A 16236-nucleotide genomic window follows, 5' to 3' on the forward strand; every position below is an offset into this window, starting at 1 on the left:
CCGTCAATATATATTTTTTAAAGCGCTCGCTTAATATCAGGAAATTTCGGAACTTCAAAGGCCCATATCTTGGGCAGTATGGACTTCCTCAATAAATGTTGGGAGATTCCATCATGACAAATTATTTTCTAGTTTTAAGTGCATTTATAAATAAAACACTGTAACTTAAGTTTTTTTAATTAATTTTTGTTTTACACTTTCCTTAAAAATATCCTTAAAATTCTTTCCGAATTCGGTGAAAATAAAACTGCACTTTATGACTATTTTTGGGAGGAGTTATTTTTTTTTTTTTACTCTCCCAATTTATTAACAATGATAAATTCACAACGTACCTACGAAATATTGAACTTGTATTTCACATTTTGGAAACTCAATAAAATTAAAAAACGCCTAATTATAGTTTAATATTTTTATTTTACACTTTCCTTAAAAATTTCCTTAAAATTCTTTCCGAGTTCGGTGAGTACGAATTCGACTTCAGAATCGGAAATTTGTTCAGAGATGTCCGAATTCGAAATAAATGTTAGCTAGGTTCTTGCAGTTCTAGAACAACTTTTAATTTTAATTTAATTTTTTCCCAATCTAATTTAATTTTTGCAAATTTAGCGGGGAAGCACAAAAAATATACAGTACTGATTCCATTTTTAATCTTCTCGTAATCTTCTCGGATTTTTTTTTTGCCAACGTACGAAAGATTGAACTTTTCGAAATATTTAAAATTTGAGAAACTCAATAAAATAAAAAAAAAACGCCTAGTTATTTATAGTTTAATAAGTACCTATTTTTCATTTTACTTATTGTTGAAATCCTCAAAAAATTATAAAATTGAAAATCGATGCGATAGGTGTCCCTATATGACACTTGTTAGCGCCTTTTTTCCACTTTCTAGATCAAAATATCGCAAAATCCTATATCCAAATTACAACAAAAATGGTTCTCATTTTCAATTGAATTTGCATACCTAAATTTGTTCTTTATTATCTCACCCTCCTCCTATTACAAAATTCTCACTTGAATCGATGTGTGGGATAATGTAATATTGACATTTAATGTGTGAAATTAAAAAAAAAAACAAAATAATTGATGTCGTTTAATACCTCTACTGCACTGGCATTTATTTTTGTATAATCCCAACAACAATTTCACGTTAACCGACACGTTTGTTTGTTTTTGTTGTTGTTTATTTATTATTTGTATTTGTTTTTTCTTTGATTGATTTAATAACACAACTGTCACTTTTTACGCACCGGTCACTGTTGTGTCAGAATAAAAAACACACACAAAAATCACCAACTATCTGCTGCTGTTGTTGTTATAATTGTTGTTGTTCTTGGTCTTTTTTTGTGTGTGAATGTTTTTGTTATTGGCGTTTGTTTTTTCTTTTTTCAATAAATTTTAATCCATAGAAATTTTCAGCGTTGAATGACTTTTCATTGGAGAAGGAGAAGATGTTTAAAAAAATACGCACACACACGAAAGCACTCGCGAATTTTTATGTTTACGAGGGGGCAAAGAAATTAAACCAAATATAAAGGCAACAATGCAACAACAACAAATGTTGAAGAAGAGTATTGTCCAAAAAAAAGAATAATAAATTCATAAAATTTATTTCATTTCTTTCAATTGTAGGCAAAAAAGTTCAACGTGTGCGCGGTTGTTCAATGAATCAATGAAGAAATCAAAGATTGTTGTTTTTGTTTTTTTTTCTTTTTGATGATATTCAAGGATTGCCGACCACTGCCTTATTGCGGTTATTATTGACAGTACTGCTGCTGCTGTTGTGTTTTGTTTGATTCGTGTCTTCTTCTCGTTAGAATGCCATAAATTTACAGTTAATTTTTTTGTTCGTATTACAATGAGGTGTAAATTACAGCACACAACACGACGAACTCACACTCACAACTTGTAAACGATGTTCGTTTGGGGGCTCACGTTTTTTTTGTTGTTGTTGGAACAGACAAATATTTTGGCAAATTTCTGTTTGGTGTTTGATTTTCAAAATTCGATTTTGCACTTTTATCTATCCGTTTGTAGGTTCCCTTTTTTATTTTGCACTTTATTTCAGCTTCCCACAAACACACAATAATGGATTGAATGGGATGTAGGCGTAAGTTATAAAAACCGAATGTTTTTTGTTTCGTTTTAATTAAACCCGAAAAATCATGCATGCAATTGATTTTCTTGTTGTTGTTTTTATTTTTTTGTTTCTGCTTTATCTTTACTTTTTCATTCTAGTAGGAATTCTTGTTTTACTTTCTTTTGATTACACGACAACAAAATTCTTTTGTTTATTGCACCACTTCCAAAAACGTTTTTTGTTGTTTTTGGTTTTCTATACAAAAAATATTTTGGGTTTTTGGTGGTGATTTGCTTGTTTTGAATAGAAAACAAATTTTATGGTATTGCAATTTTGTTGTTGTTTTGCTGCGCTTGCTTTTTTGCAGTTGTTGTTGTTCTTGTTAACGAGCGCGCTCCGAACTCTCTCACATTCAATTCAACACAACTTGTTCAGCAGAAAGCGAAATTCATACTAAAAATTCACAGGAAAAATTGTGAATGAAGCTAGCCAACAAAGGCGGCGCAGTAGCTGCGGACGCCGACATCACTGTCCATGACGTGACGTCTGTTCAAACATGTGCTTTGCAATAGGTTGGCGTATGTTGGCTCGGTTGTTGTGTGGAGTGCGTGTGCATGTTGTTGAGAAACAAACGTTTTCTCTCCGTCTTTATGTCTGTGGCTCTCTGGAATGTACTCTCTCTTGTGTTCTCAACTCGTAAGGGGTGATTGTTAAGTACCAGTGGTGGGGGTAGTGTTATTGCTGTTACTCACCCTACTCATGGCATTGGCTGTTTCAAAAGACTTGGAAGGGGGGTTTTGGGCAAAAGAAAATCTTTGGCTGCACAGTGAAATTCTTATTCGAATGTGATTTGTTTCCTTGTGTGGTGGTAGGGGGAGGAGGTGTTCGTTAAAGACTTCTTCACTTTAGGGTGGGTGTTTCTAACATCTCCTGCTAACCTTAAATATCCCATGGCAAAACCCAACTAAGGGTGAGCGCTTTTCTCCAACATGAATGCCAAATGTATTTTTTTTTTCTAATATAATTTTTAGAATATTTTTCCTTTTCATTTCAGGTTCAAGGATTCTTATTGGAGGATTGGTTGGGTAAGATGTGGAAAATTGCGTTTGATTAACTTTCCTTTTTTTGGGGTGGAAAATTTTTGGCGCAAATTTTCCTCTTCGTTTGGCAGCGACCTAACTGTGTTGTTGGGAAATTTTCACAAGTTTTTCCTCGCAACGAAGGTTTCATTAATCCTCAAGTTACACAGAATTTTCAGTCACAGTCTGACTGTGGTGGAGTGTGGTGTGGTGTTGCTTTGGGCAAAAAGGATACGAGAAGAAGGTAATTTTATTTGATCTTGTTTTTTCGTTTCTTTTTCAAAGAGGAAGAAGAAGAAAATTGAAAACTCGTATCTTCTCGGGGAAAATTCACAGAAGCACATTATTTTTTTCGACTGGATTTTTAATTCTTTTTTCTTGGTGTTCTTTTTTAAGGTGAACAATTTTTCTCTCCTGTGATTTTATTGGTGATATAAGCTCAAAGCTTTAAAATGTGATCTGATAGCTTTCTACTAAGTAGAGTTATCGGACAACAAACGAAATAATCCACATAGTGAAAGTTATGCAGTTTAATGGGTGTTGTGCAGCAGTGAACAAGGAATAATGAAAACAAGCTCAACTAGGCGGGAAGCCTACTACTGCACAAGGATTAAGTTTGCAGTATTTGTTTTCTGCTGCATTTCCTTTGCAAAACAAACTCAATGATGGATTATACAAAGATGAGTGGAGAATTAAAAAAAAAAATGTGGTAAGTTTAAAACAAGTGTTTTATATCTTATATTTGGGTAAAATATTTATTGCATTTTATTTTGTAATAAAATGCCATTTTTAAAAAATAAATAAATTATTAAAAAAATAATTTATTTAAAATTATTTTTTTAATAATTTATTTTTTTTTTTTAATTATTTAAATTAAAAAAATTTTTATTATTTTTTTAATTGTTGAAAATGTTTATAATTTAATGAAGTTTAGTAATTTTCTAAATTGTGTATAGGTATTTGGACAAAATATGTATTACACATGTTTTTAACAAATTTCCATTTATTTAAAAATATATAATATTTAATAAATAATATAATATTTAATTAATAAAAATTAACAAATAAAAGCTAAAATTAAAAATAAAAAATAATTTTAAATAACAAATAACTTTTTGATTTGTTCAAAATGTTTACAATTAATATTAGTAATTTTGTAAAATTTGCTAGGAAAAATTTTTATTTATTTTTTTAATTATTAATATTAATAATAACTATTATTAATAATTAAATTAATAATAATTATCATTATTTTCTTTCATGATTTGCATTATTCAATTTCAGTTTATAATTTTAAGATACATAAATATTTCAATTGCTCTATTTGGGAATAACTATTTTTTAATCATAATTATTAAATTACTTTTGTTTTCTTTTTTGTAAAAATATATAATAATACATAAATAGATTTTTTAGCAAAATCTTTTTTCATATATTTAAAAAATTTTAAAAAATAAAGAAACAATTTAATTTAACAAACATTTTTTTATTTCTTGAAAATGATTATAATTTCTAATACATAAATAGATTTTTTAGCAAAATCTTTTTTCTTATATTTCAAAAATTATTAAAAATAAAGAAATAATTCAATATAACAACTTTCTTTTGTTGAAAATGATTATAATTTCTAAAATGTGTATATTTGGACAAAATATGTATTACAAATGTTTTTTAGCAAATTTCCATTTATTAAAAAATAAATAATATTTGATAAATAATATAAAATTTAATTAATAAAAATTATAATTAAAAACAAAAATAATAATTTTAAACAACAAATAATTTTGTTGGTTTGTTCAAAACATTTACAATTTAATACATATTATTAATTTTGAAAAATGTGTTAGAAATTTTTTTATTTAATATTATTATTAATAATATTATTAATTTATTATTTATTTATTTATTTATTTATTTATTTATTTATTTATTTATTTATTTATTTATTAATTTATTTATTTATTTATTTATTTATGTATTTATATTTATAAAAATATGTATGTATTTATTTATTTATTTATTTATTTGTTTATTTATTTATTTATCTATTTATTTATTTATTAATTCATTCATTTATTTATTTATTAATTCATTCATTTATTTGTTTATTTACTTATTTATTTATTTATTTATTTATTTATTTATTTATTTATTTATTTATTTATGTATTTATTTATTTACTTATTTATTTATTTAATTATTTATTTATTTAATTATTTATTTATTTTTTATTTATTTATTTTTTATTTATTTATTTATTTATTTGTTTATTTATTTATTTGTTTATTTATTTATTCATTTGTTTATTTATTTATTAATAGTATTTATTAATATTTATTTATTAATAAATACAACTTTTTGTATATTTAAAATTCCAATATTAAAATTTTACAAGTTTTAAACAATTTGTATGTACATATGTACATACGTTTAATAAGTGTAAAAATATTCACATTACAGTATTAAAAAATACTCGTGCGAGTTTTTAATTGTTTTTTAATAGTTTTCTCTTTACTATTTGCAAATACATATCTACATATATTTTGTAAAATTATTCGAAATTATTTGTTAATTTAAAAATTTTTGACACCAATATTGAATTTTATTAGATTAAAAAAATCTGTTTTTTAAATTCATTTCAATATTTGAAAAATTATACTTAAAAAAATATTCAAGTGAATTTTGACACTATTTTTTTAAACATTGTTTTATTTTCGATATTATATTTTAACATTTCAAAAATTACTTACTTTACTCTATTGTTAAAAATCATATGGAGTGATTTTAGGAATCTTGTTTCGTATTAAACAATTTTGTAACACTTTTTCAATCAATATTCGAAAAAATTATATTAAAAAATACTCGAGTAAATTTTTAGACTATTTTTTTAAACATTGTTTTTATTTTCGATATTACATTTTAATATTTCAAAATTTACTTAATTTACTCTCTTTTTAAACATCAAATTGAGTGATTTTAGGAGTCTTGTTTCCTAATTAACAATTTAATAAAACTTTTGTTTTATTTTTAATTGTTTTTAATAGATTTTTCTTTGTTCAACAACAAATATGTTCATACATATATTTTATAAAATTATTCGAAATCATTTTTTATTAAAAAATTGTTTATAACCAATATTGAATTTTATTAGATTCAAAAAAATATCTTTTTTAATTCAGTTCAATATTTGAAAAAAATTATACTTAAAAAAATATTCAAATGAATTTTGACGTTATTTTTTTAAGCATTGTTTTTATTTTCGATATTATATTTTTATATTTCAAAATTTACTTAATTTACTCTACTTTAAAACATAAAATTGAGTGATTTTAAGGATCTTGTTTGGTATTAAAAAATTTTGTAAAGCTTTTTTAATTAAAAATTTGGAAAAAATTATATTTAAAAAATACTCCACTGAATTTTGACACTATTTTTTTAAACATTGGTTTCATTTTCGATATTATATTTTAATATTTCAAAATGTATTTAATTTACTCTATTTTTAAACATCAAATTGAGTGATTTTAGGAATTTTAAACAACTTTGTAAAGCTTTTTTAATTTGTTTTTACATTTTGTAATTTGTTTCTTAATTAAATTTTAATGTTAATAAATAATATAAACCTATGTGAAAATAAATTCTATTTTTAGAAAAAAATCTATTTTTTATTTTAATGTTTTAATTTATGTAGAACTTATTTTTTATAAAAAATGTTTTCATCTCTATTTTATTAAAAAAAAAATAATAATAAATTAGTTTTTGAAGATGAATCACAAAATTTATAAAAATCCTTTTATTATTTTCAGATATTTGTTGCCATACTGTGATGTTTTCCGAATGTGATAAATAAGTTCTAAACTTGAAGCAAACAATCGATTCTGGTGATAATGTTAAAAACAAACTGAAAATTTCAAGACTTAGACCGTTTAAGCGGAACAGTGTAAGGGTGCAGAGAAATGGTTACCATGGACAACTCATCTCACACACTAAAAATGAACAATGCTCCAAGCATATGAAGTCTCATATCAATGTGGGACTACAGTAATGTGCCTTATATATAAAATAAGAAAACCGTACGTTATTTAACTGAATGGGACTGTGAATAGGACTAAAAGAGAATTTTGAAGAGGAACCGCCGAAACCATAATAATTTATACTGTGATATTTAACAAACAACTGTGATATAGAATTTTTATCTGTGATAAAAGAAACTCAACTGTGATAATTGTTGAATTTTTTTGTATATTGTTTTGGTTTTAATGGAACTGTGATACATTTTTAAACATATTGTACAACTTTTGTAAATTTTTATTTATTTTTTGTTTAATAATATACTTTATTTTGGTTCTATTGTTTTTCGTTTGACTTTATTTTGTTTCAATAAATTGTTATTTCATATCTAATTTAATTTGTCGTTTTTTTTTTCTTTATTTTATGTTTATACTCTTTATACAGAGAAATACATTTTTGGCAATTGCATTTTGTTTGTAAAAACATTATTTAGTAATTGTGCTAAACAGATACATTTATTTTCAGCTTATGTTCTGAGTTCCAGAAGCTGCAAGAACTTTCTATTTTTGAGAAATCTATAAAGGAAAAAAATGGTGAACTTTTCGAAAACGGAAAACTCTTGCTGGTTCGGGAACAGACCAATAATTGTTAATATTCACTGTTACGGAATTTCACACTTTGATTTCGAGATATCATCAAATCATTTTTACATTCTTATTTCTAAAATTCAAACTTTTCTGGCACTTTGCGCTTTTCTCTTTTCAATTAAAGTGAGAAATTTTGAACAATTGAACTTATTTAAAAACAATTCCGATTTTTAATCAGTCCAAAAAACTGAAATTATTTTTAAAATGTTGTCTTTGTCAAACTGTGTGACATGACGATTTTCGCAACTTCCTTTGCATAATTGCATATAAGTTTTATTGCCAAAGGTTTATTTTTGTGTAACTGTTTAATTAATTTCAAAATATTTTTTTTTTAATATTTTTTATTTTGTTTTTAATTTTATTTTTTAATTATTGCTTTAATTGGAATATTCTTGAGAACTTTTACATTCAAAAAGGATACCCTTTTGAATGAATTGAAGAACTAACGAATATCCCAAATTATAAGCATTTTCTTCTGTGATACAAAACATGTCTGTGATATTTTTGCTGTGATAATGTTTTTTATATGTGTTTATTTAGTTTTCACAGCATTTATTGCATTTTAAAAATTCTTAAAAAACAAGTTATTTTTTATAATGAATAGTAAAAGTTCCTCAAATTTGTGGAACTTTTGCCTTCATTTTAAAAGAAGATAACTTTGGTTTAAAAATATTTAAAATACAATATTTGCTTTTCTTAGTAATAAGTCTAATGTGATATTTGTAACCATCTGTGATAATTGTAATTCTACTGTGATATATTAATTATAATTAGTTAATAAGTTTTTTTATTTTATTATTATTCACTACAACAATATTAGTATGTAAGATTAACTGTGATAGTACTGTAAATAAGTTCTGTGTATGATAATTTCTGTGCCAAAATTAACAAATAAAAAAAATAAAAAATGAAATCTTTCCAAATGTGGTGGAAAGACACAAAGGAATATTTGTTTTATTTTTAAATAATGTGATCGTCAATATAAACTCTAATCAGTCGTTCCAACTTCAATAATGTAGCTGATGTACCTGATGAAGCTATAGCTGCCGCAATGTTGCGTTCCTACGTTTTTCCAGTACCTCCTGGATCATCCGAAAAAATAATCCTCAGGAACCGTTGTTCATATCGACATTTTCTGAACATTTCATGGAAATCGTTTCATAAGTATTAACGATATAACATACATACATATTTAAAAAAGTGGTCGGGTCTTATGACCCCAAAAAAGTATCGATGGTCAGAGACACAACAAGGTTCAGTAGTTTTGGAGATATAACATATCTAACAAGTAAAAAGCGTTAAGTTCGGCCAGGCCGAACTTTTTTACCCTCTACCATAAAATATTCTGAACTAAAACGGAGTAATTATTTTCTTTCCTGTCCACAATTTTAGGCGGAGATATTTTGTGAGCACTGATACCTAAATTAGGTAAAAAAGCATAAAAAATGTATTCAATCGGTCGGAACCTTATATGGGGCTATAACAAAGTGTGAACCTATGTTTTTGATGGAGAAATTTTGTGACCACTGGGAACCTCAAATTTCGAATTGCAGATACTTGGGTCAAAAATTGTAGCTAAAATCAAAAAAATTGACTTATGTTGACAGTTTTGGTGTCAAACTACGGGCAGTTCTGTCGAAAATTGTAGCTAAAATCCTCAAAATACCGAAAATCGGGAGGTACCGTTGTATGGGGGCTTTAACAAAACATGGACCTGTGTTGACGGTTTTCGGTAGAGATGTTTTGCGACCACAGGAAACCTCAAATGTTTAATTGCAGGTTATTTTTTCAAAAAATGTAGTTAAAATCCACAAAATACCGAAAATCGGGTGGTAAGGTTATATGGGGGCTATACTAAAACATGGACCTATGTTGACAGTTTTTGGTGGAAACGTTTTTTTGATTTCTAGGAACCTCAACTGTCAAATTACAGGTCAAAATTTTTTGCAAAAGTCCTAAAAATACCGAGAATCGGGAGGACAATGGTTGCAGGATCTGTTGATGAGACTCCAGTGAGGGTAGAGATTTCATAGTCACCCAATAGTCTCTGCCTAGTGTTACTAAGCACTTGGCAGCGACAATCGTCTCTAACTCTCCCTCATCCTCACAAGGCCTACAGAAGTCAATGCCGGTACCATCCCACTTGCAGTTCTTGAACTGATGCGACAATGACCCGTGATTACACGTATTGCGATTCTGATCTAGGACTTACTAAGCAAGGGTAAGGATAGAGTTTTGCGTGCTGATATAACTGGTCAGATAAGTTTCGCCACCCGACACTTCGGTTCCTCATACCAAGCTCGACCGGATTTATCCGAGTAGAACTTTACGAGCTCTCCAATGAAATGACACAACAGGTATCACACAATATTCTGTCTGAATGTTTTCAGATTGTGAGCCTGTGTGAGCCAATTCGTCAGCGATTTCATTTCCCCAATGTTGCAATGTCCGGGTACCCAGCAAAGTACAACAGCGTTTTGAATGTTGCCAAGTAAACGTCTGCACTTGTGAACAACTTCTGATTTTATTGCGCAGAATTTATGAGCTTTTAGTGCAGCCTGACTCTCAACAAACAGGACTACTTGCCTATCCGCACAAATTAAACCGCTGCAGATCAATTCAAAGGCTCTCACTATTGGAAAGATTTCCGCTAAAAAAACAGGTGTTTTTATTCAATTTATATGAAAATCGAATACCAAGCTCCTCACAGTATATTCCTGATCCGGTGCCCTCCTCCATTTTTGAGCCATCCGTATAGATGGCAAATCTATCCGAAAATGGGTCACCATGCGTCCATTCACCTCTCTCTGGTATGTATGTAGATTTCAGCAAGCAAGCGTGTCCTACTTGTGAAGATCGCCATGCCTGAATCTCATTTAGTATTATAGCACTCCGGGAGACCTGCTATTTAACCACCACATCCGGAGGTTGAACATTAAGGATCGCGTTAAAGGCCACTTGTGGTGCACTTACAGCGCCGGTGGACAGCAGAGAAGCCATCCGCTGCACACTTCCCACCTTAGTTAGGTATGTCGTATTTTCGAGAGCTTTCCACCAGACCAGACATCCATATGTTAAGATGGGACAAACCACGGTAGCATACAGCCAGTATATAATAGTACAAAGCAATTACACCTTTCTTAGCTCGTTTCTCTGTATTTCTTTTCCATCGCAACTGTTGTTCCATAATAATTCATAGGTACTTGGCCTCCAGAGAGAGGCTCAATTGCACTACGTCCAAAACAAGTAGAGGGAATTTTCCTCTTTCTGGTGAAGAGGACAAGTTCCGTTTTTGCTGGATTTACACCTAGACCGTTACGATACGCACACTTCAAGAGCTTGACTAAGGCCACTTGCATTAATTCAGGCAGAGTGGATGGATACTTCCCACTGATGAGAATGACAACGTCATCAGCGTAGGCGACAATTTTCGCCCTGACCATATCAAATTCTCTGAGAATCTCGTTTATCACCAGAAGCCGTAACAGTGGTGACAGCACGCCTCCCTAGGGTGTAACTCTATTAACAGTCTTTCTGATGGAGCTCCCTCTTTATTATGAATTTATGATCCTGCTCTCCAGCATCCTGTCTAAACAGAATAAAATAAGAAGTACCTATTACTTTGAGGTGTCAATAAAAGTATTGCAAAAGCAGTACTATAAAACTAATATGTTTTTGCTAATTTTTGTAGTCATTATGCATTCTTATGACTTTTGCGGCGAATAATGGTCTAACAGTATTGAATGTGATAAAGTTCAGTCATAAAAAAGCCGTCATGTGGGGTCTTCAGACAAAAAAAAACTCTTGAGGCCACATTAAGAATAAACAATGACGAAGTATGCCATGAATGCATATTTAACTCAATATGCATTGTTGGAATTTGGACCAATGCAAAACAGTCCGACATTCTCTCTGAAAACATCAAAATACCTGTAGAAAGTATGGGGAAAAATAGTCCCTCGGTGAAGTATTTTGAAACGACCTACAACAGAGCACTACGTCCTCTCGCAATAGTATTGGAATGACTTCATTTTTATAAAATGGATAGATATTATCACAAAAAGAGTGCCAAATTCAGTACTACCCAACAATTAGGAAATTAAACCCCCACAGGAAAAGCTGAAATACCGAATTTTTGGGTACTATATTCTTTACCAAGCAAAATAGTAAGTGAAAACGGGTTCACGGACATACTAATGATTGGGAAGACATCCCCACTAACATCATTAGGAAATATTTAATTGTCATTATTTTGAAAGTCAGTAAAAGGGAGCCAGAAAGCTCAAACAAATTCAACTAGCACCATTCCAAAGGCCAGATAATGACATATTAATCTTAATTGTGTAAATTGCTGATGTAATATAACAACACTTAACTGATAAATACATTGGGACAAAATCCTGTTATCAACCCTATAACATGTTTATGTCCATTAAAAAAAATCGAAAAAAATCCTCCAACGAAAGATCCAGATTTACTAAAAATAAAAATTGGGGAACCAGTACCCTTAAAGTGTAACATGCCGAGCTTTAATTTTGGGTTAACTGATAAGTTCATTAAAGCTCCAATGAACGTCCAATGTGGATTGACAACTCATTAGGGAACACAACATTGATAATTCTGCAAGAAACCATACATTTGGTAATTTTTGCAATACTTTGACACCTCAAATTAGTAAATCTTATTATTGACCGTATTTATTATACATAAATCGCAAATAAACTTTGCATATTTTGACGGAATATTATTTTGAGGACTAATAGCAGGAGATTTGTACAAAAACCTGTTTAGTTTACATAATTTGTTGCCATTAACCGAAAAAAAAATGTGAAATTTTTTACAATTTTGATCTTTGCAATACATTTGTTGCCTAACTGTAGATGGGCAAAATAATTTAAGGGAGTAAATATTTTTCTCTACAAGAATTAAAAAAAAATCATTTTGTCTGTTTTTCAATAAATTTCTTACGTATTTTGATCATAAATATACAGGTTAGGCATCTAAATTTTTGTAAAAAGAGTTCGGTTTTTCACTGAAAATAGCATCATTTCAAAAAGCTGAAAAGCCAATTGATAATTCCCTTCGCCGGGTACAAATTTTGCAACGCTGTCAGTTCGTGCAATACTATTGAGAGAGGAAATAGTGCGTTATTGTAGGTAGTTTCAAAATATTGCACTGATGGTCTATTTTTTTCCTATACTTTCCAGATGTATTTTGACGTTTTCAAAGCGAAAATCAGACTGTTTTACATTGGCCCATGTTCCGACAATAAATATAGAGTTCAATATTCATTCTTTGCATAGGTACTTGTCTTTTACCGATGCGTCATTGTTTATTGTTATGTTAACATGGCTTCATGCACTTTTTATCTGTCTGAAGACCCACCATGACAGCTTTTTTATCAATAAACTTTATCATATTTATTACTGTTAGATCATTATTAGCAGCAAAAGTCATAAAAATTCATAATGACTACAAACATTTGCAAAAATGATTAGTTTTATAGTACTGCTTTTCCCGTTGAAATACATTTATTGACATCTCAAAGTAGTAGGTATCCTGTAGGAAGCATGGGGTAATGTGTCGACATGTCACCACTTTGTCTACTATTATGGTAACAAAGTTAACACTTGGTCACATGTCTTGCCATAAGTCCCGGTCCACAATAAGAGTAATTTCACTGAAATTTTGACATGAAAGTAAAAGAAAATGTAAAATAAAGCTGTCTGATTGTTTCATACGAATACTGCAACGAAGCAAAATTGCAGAACACATGAAATCGTGTACATCAGTTTCTTGAAAACATGTACATACAGTGACTGCCACTGAAAATGATGCAACCTGCAACCCGTATACTAAAATTTTACCGGAAAACAAAAACTTGGCATTTTTAGTTTGAGCATTGAAAATGATGCACCACAATAATCGATTAATAATTTCCAAATTTTTCGTTTTTTTGCCATTTTAGTAATCAGAATGGTGAATAATTTGTTCTCTATCATTTTCAGTAGTTTTGTCATTGATTCCGATAGAAAAAATTATGTTCCTGACGTAATTTTGGCATGATTGTTAATTATCGTCCCTTTGTAGGCTAGACATTTTAAGTTTTTGAAGTTATTTTACAAAAAATTACTATTAAAAATCATACGGGTTATGTCCAGAGTACGTACAAACAATCTACTGATATATGAAAAGTCCTGTATTAACCAGGTTTGCCCTATTTTATACTAGTCTTTAACGGCGTTTTCCCCGATTTTCTTTAAAAACAGTTTTCAAAAACATTGTTAACAATGTCGAGATCATGTTTGCTTTTATAAAAGCAAAAATTTTAACATCCATTGTTGCCGTTTAAGGCAAACAATACTACTCCCGTCGACGAGTTTCATAGAATCACTCCAATTCTTTTCTGGTGCGGGGTTTTTTTTCAAGTTATGTCGTATTTTTGCGGGCATTGTGTGGTATAAAATTCATAGTTCGGGTGAATAACAAAATATCTGGTGAAAAATCGGCTTGAGGAAGACCTGAGTATGGGGAAACATTAAAAATAATTTTATTGTTTGCGAATTTCAGCTTAAAGAATCATTTCTAGAATCTTTTTATGTTCTAGAAAGTTGTTTTTTGAAATCTAAAGTACATTTTTGTAATTGACTGTATCCTTAATTTCTGGGCAGCTCGGTATCTGTGGACCAGAATATGAGAAAAAAAGTGTACGAAAATAATATTTTCAAAAGTTTTTGACTATTTTCGCATTTAAGACCCGTTCATAGACATTTCGAATGTTCCAGAAAGTTGTTTGCTGATATCTTTGCCACATTATTGTTGTTAATTGTTTTCTTGAATTTTGAACGGTTTAGTATCGATGAAGCGGAAACCGAGAAAAGAGGATAAAAATCGTATTTGTTTAGCTATTTTGGCCATTAAGAACCATTTCTACAGAGTTCGTATGTTCTAGGAAGTTGTTTATTGTGATCTAAGGAACATTTGACTAGTAGGTTGTTTGCTTCAATTTTGATCGGTTTGATATCTGCAGACTAGAATTCGAGAAAAAAATACATATAATGGAAATTTTACCTTGACGATTTTGACCTTGAAGATGAAGTTGAATGGATTTTGTGTTCATAATTATTATTCTTTAGGACGAGAGCTACAACCTCGCTTGCACGAGTAATCCCAAATTCTAAGCGGTTTAGAAGATATGTATGTATGTGCCTGACAAAATGATCCCTTTTGACATCAAAGCCTCAGGTCTTTGGGGCCCATAACCGCGAAAGTTGAAGTGATAGGGGAAAACGTCGGGACACGTGTCGCATAGTGTTATTAAAAGAAAATGAAGTAAAAGCAATGCCCAATCGTATATTTGTTGATTTCTCCACACAACAAAAGAGAAGCTGACTTCCGAAACGTCAGTTGCTTTGTATTCGTGCATGAAACTATGGGTTCCTTAATCGAGTTCCATACTAGAGTAAATTGCAGCTCCATCTAAGAACCCCTAGTTTAATGCATGAATACAAAGCAACTGACGTTTCGGAAGTCAGCCAGAAACGCTGAAATATGCTAACGTTGATTTTTTGATAGCTTTGCATATCAAAGTATGTATTAGAATCAATATTAAAAAATGATGTTGAATATTGATTGTAATAAAACGATCAATGAAACCAAACACACGCAGTACCTCCATTCAGAGCCGCCAAACAACCATCGCAACATTTTCATGGACCGACTGAAACATCCAACTTCAGAAACTAAAATGAAATGCAAAAAAACATTTTCATGAACGCAACCCATTCACTTTCATGCCGGAAGCACACTTACAACATCGAACCTAAATTCCATCAGCACAAATACCCCTCCAACAAGTTGAAACAACCAACTGCAAAGCGAAGTGCAACATGTTTGTCATTCAAACCATTCAACCAATAAGAAAAATACTATCAAACAAAACAGAAGAGAATTGCTACAACAGTCGACAGCGATGCGTCGCAACGCTGAGCAGCAAACAAACCAACAACACCGCAAACCGTCACGAATAAGCAAACAAAACATAGCCGGCAAAATAAACACAAATAAAAAAGCCGGTCGGTTGCCGCTGTTCGTTCGTTGATGATGATGATTATCTCGTCATAGAGGTATGTGTGTGCGGCGTCTAAGTGCTGTTTTACATTTAAGCGACTTGTCTTACGATTTTTTGTCTCCTCTTTGTGGTGGTTATTCTTGTTAGGCAGAGTTGCAAAACGTAGTAAGAGAAATTGAAACAAAATTTAGTTTTGCAATGAATTTTGTGCATAAAAAATCATTTAAAGCATAAAATGATTATTTGTTATAAGCATTTTAAAATTTGTATAACATATTTTTATAAAATACCTTCTTTTTTCATTAAGTATTTTTAACAAAATGTACACTTGGTACCATGTTACAAAAAAAA

At 29.7% G+C, this 16236-nt stretch overlaps 1 protein-coding gene and 1 long non-coding RNA gene across 3 annotated transcripts in view; one reads left to right on the top strand and one right to left on the bottom strand.

Moving 5' to 3' along the window:
- Positions 1-2561, bottom strand: part of LOC141389494 (headcase protein-like) — a 518007-nt gene extending 515446 nt beyond the window's left edge. For both annotated transcript variants that reach the window (XM_073961082.1, XM_073961083.1), the window contains exon 1: positions 1098-2561. The gene's annotated coding sequence lies outside the window, so the exon portion shown is untranslated. The remainder of the gene's footprint in view (positions 1-1097) is intronic.
- Positions 2536-8756, top strand: LOC141389498 (uncharacterized). The gene is made up of 3 exons (XR_012409106.1): positions 2536-3400; positions 3553-3865; positions 6963-8756. It is a non-coding gene; the product is annotated as an uncharacterized lncRNA (long non-coding RNA).
- Positions 8757-16236: the final 7480 nt, after the last annotated feature.

Source organism: Musca autumnalis, unplaced genomic scaffold (genome assembly GCF_047663935.1).
Source record: "Musca autumnalis isolate F117 unplaced genomic scaffold, ASM4766393v1 scaffold_1, whole genome shotgun sequence".
Lineage (NCBI taxonomy): Eukaryota > Metazoa > Arthropoda > Insecta > Diptera > Muscidae > Musca > Musca autumnalis.